This window comes from Ascaphus truei, chromosome 1 (genome assembly GCF_040206685.1).
Source record: "Ascaphus truei isolate aAscTru1 chromosome 1, aAscTru1.hap1, whole genome shotgun sequence".
NCBI classification, from domain to species: Eukaryota; Metazoa; Chordata; class Amphibia; order Anura; family Ascaphidae; genus Ascaphus; species Ascaphus truei.
Genome location: NC_134483.1, coordinates 478,649,833 through 478,664,572, shown reverse-complemented (window position 1 = coordinate 478,664,572; position 14,740 = coordinate 478,649,833).

The window sequence follows — 14,740 nt, the reverse complement described above, 5'->3', positions numbered from 1 at the left end:
AAAACCGTTTCAGTAAGAAAACTAGTCCCACAAAACCAGTATCTGGTTCACTCCAATATAATGTAAATGAAATGCAGTATTTCAATGTTACCATGGAACCTTGATTTTGGTTCCTGGCGTAGGTGCCATGGTAGCACCAAAATGATGATCACTAGTAAAATGAGTAACTGTGGAGTTGTCATTTGGGCAGCCTAAGGGCTTGGGTATGTACAAGCACAAGTTGGGTTCCATTTTGGAAAAAAGATGTTTACTGCTTAGCATAGACAGAATTGATATATATATTATCACAAGTGTCAGCTGGCACTCCACTGGTAAAGCCATCCAGGTAGATGCTTGTTCTATAAATGATTGATTAACATACGATACCGTTTTTACGCAAAATCAGGGACAGCACTCAGGTAAGTCAGGTGAAAGAGTTTTGTATGGAAACAAAATGACACTGGAAACCGACGTTTCCGTCCCACAAACGGGGTCACGGTAGCTTATTGTCACTGTAGCTTATGACAAGATATAATGAACACCAAATATCTGGGTTGAACTGAATGAGGCTTAGATATAATAAAATATAATTTATTCCTTAAATAAGGTGAACACAGCAGTATAGTACAATTAACAGACAAGAAGGTAACACTTACTTAGGGTTGGGGGACGGAGAAGTATCAGCTAGCAATTCTCCAGCAATCCAGTGACATTCAAGATGGTGTCAGAAGAAGAACTCAAAAATGTAGGGTTGACACAGTTTATATACCTGTGTAACCCTATTCTTAACATTGAATACAGACTATTGGTGAACAATTATCTGTATCCAATCCCTAACGTGGAGACACAGATTAACCCATGCCCCCCAGCAAATTAGCCCATGTGTACTGGGACTTTGAGGGTCTTATTTCTGTAGCCCCATAATTAAATCAGGGGCGACGACCCGTCTACCAAATGAAGTATCTGGCAGAAGCTTCATTGTTTGTAGGTGTAGACATAACACTTACAAACCACTCCAGTTTGATGTTCCTCCGCCCTCAGGTAATAATTAGAGTCTGTTGATCAATACTTAGTCTCTAGACATTGGGTCGCCCCTCTGACCATGTGCTTCCCTTTGTGCAAAGGAATCGCTGCAGGATTTTATCCCTGCCTTGGGAAACAACATTAAAGGTGAAACATGGGAACAGGGGAACATACATTTTCAAGGTATAACAAGGTGCAAACCACATCCCTGGACTGCAGTCCAATTAACCCCTTGTCTCCCTGGTGAGGTCAGGGGATGGCCATCTGGGGTGCAACCCCTTTAATACCGGGCCACCCCCTTTTTCCCTCTACACATATATACACATACACTTAATGCAAGCATTCTCAAACATCCCTTATCACAGAACCGAAATGATAATAAACATTTGGTGGCCCACCTACACTGGCGACACACTTTATTCGAGCTCGGCTAGTTCCACGAATTCGGGTATACCCGGGTGTATTGAGGTTTGTGACTGTTTTCTGCCCGAGTGCATTGAGGTATTTTCCAAGCAGGGATTGAAGCATTTTATTCCCGCTGGCTGCAATACTGCACAGTATATATATATATACTGCATTACAATTCATGAATTTATGCCATCTGGTAGACACGCGAAGCATTGCAGCCTATTAAATCCTAATCATTATCATTTAACAGATCAGCCGCCCGTCAGCCAGGCATGAACCCAGGCTGGGAAGGCAAACGCAACGGGGCTTGTCAGAGGTGAGGAGCGGCGCATTCCAGGTATCTGCCAGGTACATACTGGGTATTTGCTCGAATAAAGTGTGTCGGTGCAGTAACTTATTTTGTTTGGTTTATTAATAGATTTCTAGATAAGATACAGAAATGTTGCAGTTGTATTTAAGAACCAGCCTTCAGCTGACCTACTAGTAAGTGATAGAAAAGCCTTACACTGCAGAAAAGCTCATTGAAGCAAATGTTAGTCTTCACAGACCATCGTTTGAGAACCACTGACAATGCATTCACAAAGTGTTCCCTTAAGAGGATGTAAAGCCATAGATTTTAGTATGTTCAGCAACACAACATCAACTGCTCAGCTCAAGAACATATTTGGAGGACAAGTCATGTCTCAAGCAAGATTTTCTTAATACTTGAAGTTATTAAACAATGGGAATACACTGCACATCTGTGAAGGCCTTCCTATTGCCAACTAACTGTGGAGTCAGAATCAGACCCAGAAATATCCAGTAATTCCATAGTATACAGATATTATTTTTTTCCTTAATACAGGCCTTTTTTTTGCTAATTTATCTGTGAGCAAAAATATGCCTCGATAGTGCAAATTCTAAGGGGCCTGTGCAGTAAGCGTTCATAAGCCACTTATCTAGCACTTATCGTCCAAAATGCCTACTGCTATTCAGTAAGCGTCAATAAGTGGGCGATAAATGTCTGAATCGGCAAAAAAAAAATTGCAGAGTGAGCGTCGGTAAGCCACTTATCGCTGCTTTTCGGAATGTTCATAAACTCGTGCAATTCTAGTAGCCATGAAGAGGTTATCGAGGCTCTAGAATAGCGATTTTCTCCCCAAATCCAAACGCCAGGAAAAGATGGCTGGAGGGTGGTGAGAAGCTGCGATGAGCGGCAATACAGGACTTAGAAAACAAAATGCATTTTTCCTGCATCAGATTGATGCCGGGGGTCTCCGGAGCTGATACCCATTAATATCAGCACCGGAGACCCCCGGCCTGAATCTGATGCATTAAAAATGCATTTACAGACAACTTCATTACCTTAGCGGCTAACTGCTAAGGCAATGAAGGGGTTAAACACCAGTGCCATGCTTATTGTGGGTAGCGAGGGTGGGTGAAGGTGGTATTGAGCCCTTGATGGGTGTTTAGGCCTTGCGGGTGGTCTTAACCCCTTCATTACCTTAGTGGTTTATACCGCTATGGTAATGAAGGGGTTAACCCCTCTCACTACCCACCCGATAGGCCTAAACATTCATCCTTGGGGCTACCACCCCCCTTCATCCACCCCCGCTACCTACAATAAAATAAAATACAACAGCTCTACTATCCACCTCCTAGGCCCCCAATAAACAATACAATATTTAATAAACAACAATACACAACCACCTCCCCCATATGAAACTATTTTTTTTTTTTATTACACACAGGATTGATACCACAGGCCGGCGGGAGTCTGTGGGTGGTCTCAATGGGTGTCCGCAGGCCCCACAGTGCACCCCGGGGAGTACCCACTGGTGTTTGGGGCCCTCGGTGGTCCCCGCTAATTCATTAATAACCAGTAGCCAACAAACAATTAATTAATAAAACCATTATCCAACAAATCAAGTCAAACCAAGAGCCAAGCAAAGAATGACATTTTTTTAAACGCTAATCAATGTAAACCATAAAAATAAACAAGTTAACCACATAACACAGAATATAATCCAAACAATCATGCCAAATCAGAAAAATAAAACTCTCTAGAAAATAAGCAATTTTATTAATTAATTGCTTTGTTGGCTGCTGGTTAATAATGAATTGTTTTGTTGGTTAGTGTTTTTATGTAATTGGTTGGCTAGTGCTTGTATTTATTTCATTTCTTGGCTAGTTTTTTGATTTATTAAATGGGGTTGATTTGCTGCTTGTATATATGTTTGATTATTGTTCCTTTTTTGCCTTCATATATTTTGATTAGGTGCCCATTGAGTGATATAGTGGCTTATCATGCCCATATTATTATATGGGTATGATGTACCACTATGCCACTCAATGGGTACAGGGTGGGTATAATGGGTCCGGGGTGGGTGGTTAGGCCTCCCGGGTGTGTAGGGGGAAGGGTGGGTTAACCCCTTAATTACTATAGCAGTTATTAACCACTAAGGTGATTAAGGGGTTAAGGGTCATTCGAATGTATTTTGCTATGTTTTTTTCTGGCAACGGAGGACATGGACCTGCAGTAAGGTCATGAGGACGCCCTTCATAATGACAGGGGATGCCCTTCATAATGCCAGGGTTAAGTAGAACGGTTTTTATTTACTTTATTTATGCTGCATGGCTAATGTTGTGTTTGATAATGGGCAAATAATCTATTATCCATATCTGGATAATAGTTATTTTGCCCATTACTGTACTGTATGTGTTTGGTGGGGGGGAGGGGGTGTGTTTATTGAAATGTATGCCATGTTTTTGTTTTTTTAATACAGGAATGGTACCGCAGGCCAGTGGGGACCCATGGGACCACCCGTGGACCCACAGGGACCAACCCCAGATGGCCACGGGACCACCTGAGGACCCACAGACACCTGCAGGGAGGAACTGGGGACCCGCAGGGACCACCCGAGGGCCCCCAGACCCCTGTGGTAACCACCCGAGGGCTCCCAGACACTCGTGGAGACAACGCGGGGACCCTCAGACACCCACGGCACCACCTGGAGGCCCACGGAACCTAGCGGGACCACCCGAGGGCCCCCAGACACCTGTGGGTACCCCCTGCGTGCACTGTGGGGCCTTCGGACACCTGTTGAGACAATCCGTGGACCCCCGCCGGCCTGTGGTATTAATCCTGTGTAAAAAAAAAATAATGGTTTCATGTGGGGGCACAAGGGGTGGGTGGGTTGTGTATTTTTGTTTATTAAATATTGTAATATTTACAATTAGGTGGCTAGTAGGGCTGTTGTGTGTATTTTATTTTATTGTGAGTAGTGGGGGTGGTTGAAGGGTGTAGTAGCTCCAAGGATGGGTGTTTAAACCTATCTGGTGGATAGTGGGAGGGGTTAACCCCCTCATTACCTTAACAGTTTTAGGTTCCCCCGCAAGGCCTAAACACCCACCAAAAGCCAAATACCACCTTCATCCACCCCCGCTACCCACAATAAGGATGGCACTCGTGTTTAACCCCTTCATTGCCTTAGCGGATATCAGCTAAGGTAATTAGGCTGCTTAAGTGTAATTTTTATTAATATTGTGTGGGAGCAGGGGGTCTCCTTAGCTGAACTTCTTTGATTTCAGCCTCGGGGACCCCCTGCTTCCCGAGATACAGGCCCCGTTATGCATGTAAATGTCCCGTGTGACGTGACCGTGGGAATCAAAATTATAGGAGATACCGGCACCCCATAACGGGGCCTGTATCTCGGGAAGCAGGGGGTTCCCAGACCTGAAATCAACGCGGTTATGCTCCGGAGATCCCCTGCTCATTTACACTAGTAATAAAATGTATATTACAAAACAAAAATTTCGGGCAAGATTTGCGCTAGGAGAGGCGGCTCTCTGAGCAGCTCTCACTGCACCAGAAATAAATCGCTGGGTAAGGCCTTTTCAGAGGGTCGATCTTCACGCCGCCGGCAACTCGCCCGTTTTGTGAGTTTTGCTATCGCAGGTAATCAACGCGTTCTGAATACTGTGATAGCAACGCTAAAAAAAAAGGCGATATAAATGGTCCGGCGATTTTTTTTTTTTATGGACCTTTACTGCATAGGCCCCTAAGTGCCTTAATACATTTACAATGCAGGAAGTTTGTAAGCTCTCTAGAGTAGTAGTGACACCCTGATTTTGTTTTTGTTTCATTTTTGTAAAGCTTCCTGTTTAACACACTTGTATAACTTTGTATCGACTTTCCCTGAAGGGTCTATTTTAAGTCTGTAATACACAGAGTATGTTGGTGGTGCTGTATAAATAAATATATACAGTAAAGAGTCTACATAGCAAGTAGTTTTCAGGTCTATTATTTTTCTGTGTTCTAGGCGCTTCGGTTGCAGGCCCACATAATAAACCTAGGAGAAAATGCTTCGTGTTTGATCAGGTAGCAACCTTCTCTGGCTGTGTATGCAAAAATGACAACCGGGGGACAGTGAATGGTCCTAGGTGCCCAATGGTGTTATTGTGGCTGAGGATATATGATGCTCTGCAGGTTTTAAATACGTCATAAAACCTGACTCAGGACAGATCTTAAAGGTTATAGGAAGGACAATTCTAACCCCATAATTGGAGGCTAACCAAAGATAATTAGAATGTTGTAGAACCTGCTGTAGTGTCACCTACAAGTATGTATGAACTGACAATCAGTTGTCAAAAGCAAAATAATTGATATAACACCCCAATGACAAATAGCGCATGTGACTAAACGGGTAGCAAGTATGGTCAAAATAAAAGTCAAGCCCGCCCTGCTGTCTGTTCTCATCAGGGTTATTGTGGGTAACCCTGGCGTTAATGTGGGCACTGTGGTTTTTCCTATGTAGTGTGTATGTATTTAAATGGCAATATAAATATGTAAACTTTGTTATATGTGAAAGCAGTGGTCCTGTGTATGTTATGCTTTTACCCATGTGGGGCTGTAGTACCACCTTGCTGGACATAGGTAGCTAGGTCAGGGACCCTGTCACCATCAGCACCAGGCCCCCCTTCTGGACATCTGTTTTCCAATGTTGGAGGGAGGATGCCCATGTATGGGCACGTAGGTCCTATATTTGAGTAATTTTTCCAGACTTTGGACCTTGGGGAACCAAGGTCAGTGTCCAGGAAAGGTTGTGTACAAAGAGCACCTGTTGGGATTGCACATGGACCAGAAGCAGAGCTGTTTTCTTCACCGCCAAATAGGCGCCATCTCATCCACCCTCATCAGAACTCTGATTCGGCTGATCATAACTGGCAATGGCGGCCATAGGCCCTTCAGTGATCAGTCGATCCATATTTCCCTCTCGCACTTACGTCATGATCGGCAACCGACCAGACCTCCAGGCTTGCCTGTGATTGGCCCGTTCGTCCTTCCCGCCTTGCTCTGATTTAGCTGAGCGGCGTTCCACCATGAATTCGAATGGGAGCCGTGAAACTATAACTGTGACGCCGCTCCAGAGTTCCAGGCAGCCTGGGTTCATTTTGGTGAAGCCGAGTAATACGGGTAGGCGATGATCAGAAACATGTTGATCTGATTTGTGGGAGACATCCTAGGTAAACTGGCTTTGGCAGCGTCCGGCACCTACGTACTGTAGGAGTCCCTTGTTAACCATGTAACTGATTTGTGGTGAGTGTTTTTTCTGTGTTGTAACTGTGTATCAATGCTTATGTTCCCTGTTGGCTGTGGCCAGAATAAACCCCTGCTTATTTAACCCCATACTCTGTCTTGTTCGATGATCCCCTGTGTAAGTCATCTGGTTTCCCCGCATAATTAGTTTCACCCTCAAGGCTACAAAGTACGACCAGGCGGTTATCCAGAGTATGATGCTGCTGGCACTAAATATTTGATATTGCTCCTTTTTTATACACCATAATTAAACTAGAAATAAAATATTTTTTTCTGTCCCGACCAAAGGATATAAAATGGTCTATAGGCAATGACAGTCCATCAGGGCACATCCCTACAGTACAGGAGGGGATCTGGTGTTCTGGTACAGATCAAAAGAGAATTGGATATAAGGTTGGGTCTGAATCCCAGAAAAACAGACTCATCATAGGGGCAACAAAATCCAGGATCACTCCTAAGAAATACAGTGGAGGTGATTTGGTGCTCAAGCATGGAATCCTATTGCAAAGTATTATGAAAGGAACACTTCTGGGACATAAGATATTCAACCTAATAAAGAGCTCCAGATGCTCTGAAGGCAGGGGTAAATGCACAAAAACACCCCCCCTAACCTCATTGGGCTGGCCCCAGGTAAGTACTCACGAATGTGTCACCAGTGGTCCCTCTCAATCTGCGTGCTGTTGCCAGTGGGGAGAAGTCCAATGCAATATGGGTTGGTGCAACGCACAGCAAAAGAAGGGGGTGATGGCAGGTCTGGCAAAAAAGTTTCTTTATTGTGTGGACATAAAAACAGAAGGCTGCAACCTTCTACGCGTTTCGTGCAGACAAATTGCACTTTATCAAGAAGATAAAGTGCAATTTGTCTGCACGAAACGCGTAGAAGGTTGCAGCCTTCTGTTTTTATGTCCACACAATAAAGAAACTTTTTTGCCAGACCTGCCATCACCCCCTTCTTTTGCTGTGCGTTGCACCAACCCATATTGCATTGGATCACTCCTAAGAAAAACTGATGCTACTAAATGAATACTAACCAGTCCCACACAAGAAAGCCAAATCCATAAAGCACAAAATGTATGTCCATAAGCATCTCTTCCGTTCACTATACCACACGTGTACTAATAGTATAATGACACCCCTTAGGAGTACATGGCTAATGACTAACACGGGTAGGGCCTAGTTGTGGTAGGGAGGAATGAATAGCAGTGATACCGCCGTGTCTCCTAACAAGGAAGCACAGACTAAGTACACCGCTACCCTCCGCCACTGCCCTCCTATACCCGGTGTCAACCACGGACTCAGGAATCCTCTCACGGAGGTAGGGGAAGGGAGATAACTCACAGTCTTGACTCGCCGAGCTCCGGTCTGCGATGACGTCACTGGACTGTGAACCGGAAGAGGAAATCAGCGTGCTCCAGCCCAAAGGTAAATCGTACAAAAATAGAAGGTTGCGAGGCGGTTCACTGCTGCCGCCGGGGTATGAATGCAGACACGCAATGAATAATAAAAAAGTATTTATTTGTGCATATTACACAGAAATTCGCTGCAGAGTCAGCGTCTGACGCGTTTCGTTCCTAGCAGGAACTTTGACAAAGTTCTCTGCCTTCTATTTTCATCATAGGGGCACACTGTGTGTCTCACTTTTTTACTTGATTACCTCATGTGGACGCTACTACAAGACTTTCACTGATAATTTATAGGTAGAACTGTCATTTTATAATGTTTTTTTCTGTACAAGCATTGTAAAGCCTTGTGTTTGTGATTAAAAATGACAGATAAACTGAATTCCTACTGTACATTTTCTCCAAGAAATCTTTAACAAATAAAAAATAAACATGGTGTGGAGCTTTTCCTTCAAGGTGCACAATTGAGCCCTGGGAACAGAAACTTAGATAACAAAACAAAAGAAATGGCTGTAAAACTCTCGCAAATCACAAACCTTTTCTTTACTCCTTGTAAATTACTCAGAGGACATAGGAACAAACCGAAAGTATGATATTTCCTGTAAGAATGCCTGGAACGACATGCACACTCTCTTGTTTGTTACTTAAAGGTGTATTCCTACTCTAAAGGTGTAGTCCTACTCTTTCTAGAAACGTACATTTATTTGTCACTTCCTCCCACGTAGTCATTGTTTATAGCTGCATACAAAATATTTTCCAGCAGTATTTCTCCGAAATAAAATAAAAATGGTGCTTGTAGGATTTGTGTGGTCTGAGCGTAACAAAACTAAATACAAATCGGAATGACAAATAAATGAAGGTGAATACATTATTTTGGATTCAATAAGTAGAACATGTATGTAGCCATGCCTGGTTTGGCTACCAGTCTGCCCTCGCTGACATGCAAGCCCTGGTAAGTACAGGCAGTGTCAGGACCAATTATCGGTTTTCCCAACTTAGGCAGCAACCTTGAGTGACAGGGGAGGAGGTGGGACTAGGTCTGTGTTCTGCCCAATCCTGGGTACAGACCTGGTACCTTCCCCCTACTGTACTTAAGGAGTTACACCACCCAAATTTCGCAGTGTGTCTCTGCCGTTGAGAGAGGCAGGATTGCTGTGCACTGGCATACCCTGGTCCTTTCCCCATAGGGGGAGTGATAACCTTTCTCCTGGCCCTGCTATAGGGTCAGGGAAGAGTAAGACTGCGGTGGGGCCCTTGACCCATAGTGTAGGTCCAGGGACCATCCAGATGTTGGTGACCTACAGTGAACTGCATTGGTCAGAGTCCCACGTGTTACTGTGTGTACAAAAGAACAATAAACCGGTTCCAGTTGAATATACCTCCGGCCTAGAGTGTAATCTTTCAGGGGGGAGAGGTAACCATTTCTACCGTAGGAGTTTGCCTCCATACATCTGGAACCTGCGGCAGATGGAGGCACTGTGTACCCAGAGATAAGCAACTATAATTTACCCCAGAAATCAGTCCTGTTCTCTCCAACATCAGCAGAGATTTAGATCTACTGTGAGCCAGCAGGTATGCCCCAACCTACTGTACACCATGTAATGGCAACATCTCCCAGGGGGTGGGGGAAGCAGCATTACATGTACTTATGTAGCCGGTTCCCCTCGCCCTTACCTCTGGTGCAGGGAAGAGGGGAGGCTACGGCAGCATCGTGGTGCATGCGGGTGCGGTCGGATTTGCAGACGGACATACCGGGAGTAGGGGAAGCTGTGGCCGCGTTTAGAAGCTCCCCAGCGGGACACCGGTAAGGGCGCCGCCATGTTGCAATATCGCACCTGCGCGATGGCAGTTTGCACATGCACAGAAGGGATAAGTAGCGACGGCCATCTTGAGGCTCCGCAGGAGAACTACACGTCCCAGAGTGCTCTGGGGGATAGGACCATGTGACTCACATCAGCCAATAGGGCTCCCCGGATCCCCTGAGGAGGGAATTGTTACAGTTTGGCGTGATGTAGCAGTTGGAGCCAGGACTCAGAAGGTGAAGGTAGTGTCCGGGTGCCAGTGGCTCCCGGACTAGGCCCAGATTGCCCCTTAGGTCCCAGATAGGGACCCACTCACGTTGAGGTTGTAGTTGCTACAGGGAAAGGCCCCAGATAGGGACATTTCCCCATAGTTATAGCAGTGTTAGGGTATTGTGTCAAGACGCCGCGCTTTGAATTGCGGCCTGTGGTCTGGGACCAGAGCATCTACGATACAGACTCTTAAAGGTGAGACCCTCCAATGGGAGTTTTCCCTAGGCAGACGCCTTTGCGGATGACGACGCTAGATCAGCGGATCCCCTTTTGTTATTCGGCAGTACCCGGGTTCTGGAGCACCCGGGCAGGTACCTCACCTAAGTGCACCAACGGTTCACGGGATAGCGCTATTCCATACACTTTCAGGTGGGCCTTGACATTGGGGGGAACGGATATCAGGGATTTTGGGGCCCTGTGCACTTTGGGGGATTACTCATTTGGTGTATTGGGGTGGTGTGTGATATATACTATGGGGTACAGATCGCATGTTATTGTCAGTAAAGCGTTATTATATACTTGTGTGTGTATTTACTATTTGGGTTCATGTGAGGGGCTTATCCGGCTACGCTGGGATCCCTCTCAGGTGGAGACGCTGCACCGAGGCAAGCAAGAGATCACCCCAGGCTCCCAATGGCGGAGGCTCGGGTCTTCTGGTAGCAACAGGTAACAGTAATACCAGTATTTCCTTTTAGTTACGAGGGAACAGGGGCTACACTTAAATGACACGTATGTTCCTCCTCCCATCACCCTTCATTCTTGCAGTTCTAACATTTTCCCAACCTTGCAGTATCTCATACAGAAGACCATTGCTTGTACAGCAGTAGGTTTTGAGATCTAGTTGTGTAACTCCCCTATCCTCCCCTGCCCCCGGCATGAAGTAGAGTGTACAATAAAAATAGAAAGTGCCAATAGTGTGTCTGCCCCTTTAAGCAGGATTTGTGATTGGAAAAGGTGTATGTGGGTTGCTCAGAGGTTACCTTGTACTTCTCAGGGCTGAGGATCTGCGCTGGCTCTTAGTTTGGAGTTTAAATAATAGGATAGGACGCCAGGAACTTTTAACTGGGTTTATTAACAGATGATCTTTTTACATTCATTACAGCATTCAGGGAGAGGTGCATTTCTTCAGTTGCAGATGGATATATTCTGTGTGGTTACAGCCTCCCCTTTTGACAGCCTGTGACGGTAGGGGGTAACCAGGTTATATAATAAAGGTTAAACCCTCTGTTACCCCTGAAATCGTGATGTTCCTGGTAGCTACATAAGCACCATAAGCCAGGGACCAGGGATAATACATGTAGAAAATAAAGTGACCCCTGCTTTATTCTGTTTTCATGTTCCCTTGGCCCTAGAACAGTGAGATTTCTTGTGTCAGTTTTAGGGTAGATATTTGGGTAGAAATACAATTATTATTTTTGCAGGAATTCGGGGGCCGAAGTTATCGCTCGTCCTTTAATTCTCTCCAGCGAGCAGGCATGATTTGCCGGTATGCGGAGTGAATTACACCGGGGAAGCCCAGTGTCCCCCAGATTCCTAGATTTTGAGCCCAAATATCCCAAATCCATTTCCCTTATAAGTATAAAGTTCCCCAATGTGTATACAGTACTTAATTAAAGTGTACTTTATAATGTTTTAGACATTTGCTATAAGACTCTATACAGTCAGCCAGGGCATCAGCATAGATGCCGGCATGTCTGTATAGAGTCCGTAGTTCAAAGAGGAGAGGATGTCTAGAGGTGAGAAGACCGTTTGGTGGGTGAGGAAGGGCGAACTGCCAAGTCCGGAGAACAAAGGGCACCCTGTGGGGACACCTTTTGTATCTGCCAGAATTGGTGGAGCCTGCCCAGCCGGTGGCAATGAGTTAGCTGGGGGAGGTTCAGCTCGTAGGTGCTTCACCCATTGCTAAATCATATTTCTTGCTCACCCGGCTTTTCGAGCTGGCTTGGCACGCCTCCTCGTCTGACGTCAGCCCAGAGACAAGCCCCTGTTTCTATTGGCTGGCGGGGAGGAATTCCCACGCACTGATTGGTTGCTCCTCCTTCCTCCATGCTGAACGTAGCTCAGCGGAGGGTATGTAAATACTCTTGGATTACTAGATTATTTTATAATCCGGCACAAATTCAGGTGTTCATAAACATTGGGAAATCTGCAATTCATCGGAATATAGCAGAAGCAGAACTGATCTAAACTCACTATCTGTGTGGTGTAATCATACTGCTCAGGAAACGTTTAAATGGGTACACTAGGGCTCAGTGAAACCCCTTTAGTATTCCCTACAAGAATAAATGCATAGAAACGTCAATACAAGCGGTGAGTGCAAAACCATAGAAAGGTATATTCGTCCAAGGTATATTGATCATGGTACACGAGTGGTGAGTGGAGCCCAGAATGAACAAACACCATAAGGCCTTAAGGAATTAATTTTCGCTCCAGTTCGAAACCAAAAGAACCTGTGTGCCTCTATGTAAATTCATCCGGGTCACTAGCGTGGTCCCTCGTATTTGCTCCACCCATGGTCCTGATCTGAGAGAGCAGCCCAATATTCATCTAAAGGTAACACTAACACCTGCAGATTTATTTTTCCATGCATTCGTCGATGATTTTTCCTCAAATGTGTATTTAATGGCCCCCCAAAAAAAGGACAACCCCCAAATTAATCTTGCTGGTAAAGCTTTCTCATTTAGTGACATAAGTACAACTCAAATAACTATCCGAGAAGATTAAGACAAGGCATTTTTTTCTGATGTGATCCTTTGTAGTCTGCGTGGAAAACAGCTCAGTGCTTCCTGGCAGAGTGAAGAAAGTTCAAATAAACAGCAAAAGTTGCCATGTGAACACTGTATTGCAGGCTTTGTGCCTTTTAAAATTATTTAAATAAAATAAAAACTGCTAGGAAAAAAATAAAACTATGGTTGGTTAAAGGATTATAAAAAGTCACAATTTTGTTTTTAATAGGTTTGAAGAAGGGGGTCTTTAGCGCTGAACCGCATTAATTTCAGCTCCGGCTAGCCCCTGCTTCCCCAGATACCTCAGAATGGGGTTCCAATATCTCTGCAGGTAGAAACTCTGGCTGGGCTAGTTGGGGTTAAAGTAATGGCGGCTTAAATATCCTGTAAGTCAATAAGAAGCCATGATGTTATCCCTTGCGGCACCCCCTTCCGAGGTAAGTATTGCGAGAAGCAGGGGGTCTCTGGAGATGAAATGAACACGGTTCAACTGGAGACCCCCTGCTTCTAACCTATGTAAAAAAAAACAAAGGTTCAACTCCGGAGACCCCCTGCTTCTAACCTATGTAATAAAAACAAAGGTTAAACCCCGGAGACCCCCTGCTTCTAACCTATGTAATAAAAACCAAAGGTTCAACCCCGGAGACCCCCTGCTTCTAACCTATGTAAAAAAAACAAAGGTTCAACTCTGGAGACCCCCTGCTTCTAACCTATGTAAGGGGTTCACCCCCGGTTCCCCTGATCTTCCTTTGCCCCCTGCCTTACCCCTGTGGCAGTGGGGGAAGGGGACGGCGACTTCTCCCAGCGGGTACCGCCATCTTGGTTGCGGCGCCAGGTTCGCGCAATGCGCAGAGGTTGGCCAGGGTAGCGGTGGCCATCGTCAGTATGCCGGAGCTCTGGGAGGTTGCGCAGGTGCAGTTAAGCGTAGCGGCGGCCATTACAGTGTCGCACATGCGCAGTAAAGATCGCGCACGCGGTCCCCATAGGAAAGAGCTGTGCCAAGGACTACAATTCCCAGCAGCCTCTGGGGACTGCACTTTCACCCTGCTCACAGGCAGCATTGAAGCCAATAGAGCTGGCAGATTCTCATGCTGCAGAGTTGCAACAATGTTGTGTGTAGACAGTGTTTTTGTCAGTTGGATCCAGGAAGAGATTGGGGAAGGTAGTGTACACAGAGCAGGGCTCTGCTGTACCAGGCCAGAGAAACCCCAGGCCCCAGGTAGGCCCCACTCCCCACTAGGTTAGTGGGTAAGTTCATAGGGAAGGCCCCTAGGTTAGGGACCCTGCCCTTAGGTGCGTGTGAGGTGCAGCCTTGTCAGTGTCACGGCTGTCAGTGCTGTGAGTGCTGACAAGAAGGCATAGTGTGTGTGCAGCCGTTCGCTGCAGGCACCAAGTAGGTTGCAGTGCGTTGCTGCAGGAGTAGTGAGTATCTGTTAGGAGTTAGGACCGGGAAGAGCTAGGGGAACGGATTAGGCCAGTAACCCCCTAGGCCCAGATAGGTCTTCACTCCCCAGCTTGTGGTGCTACAGGGACAGGCCCTAGGTTAGGGACCCT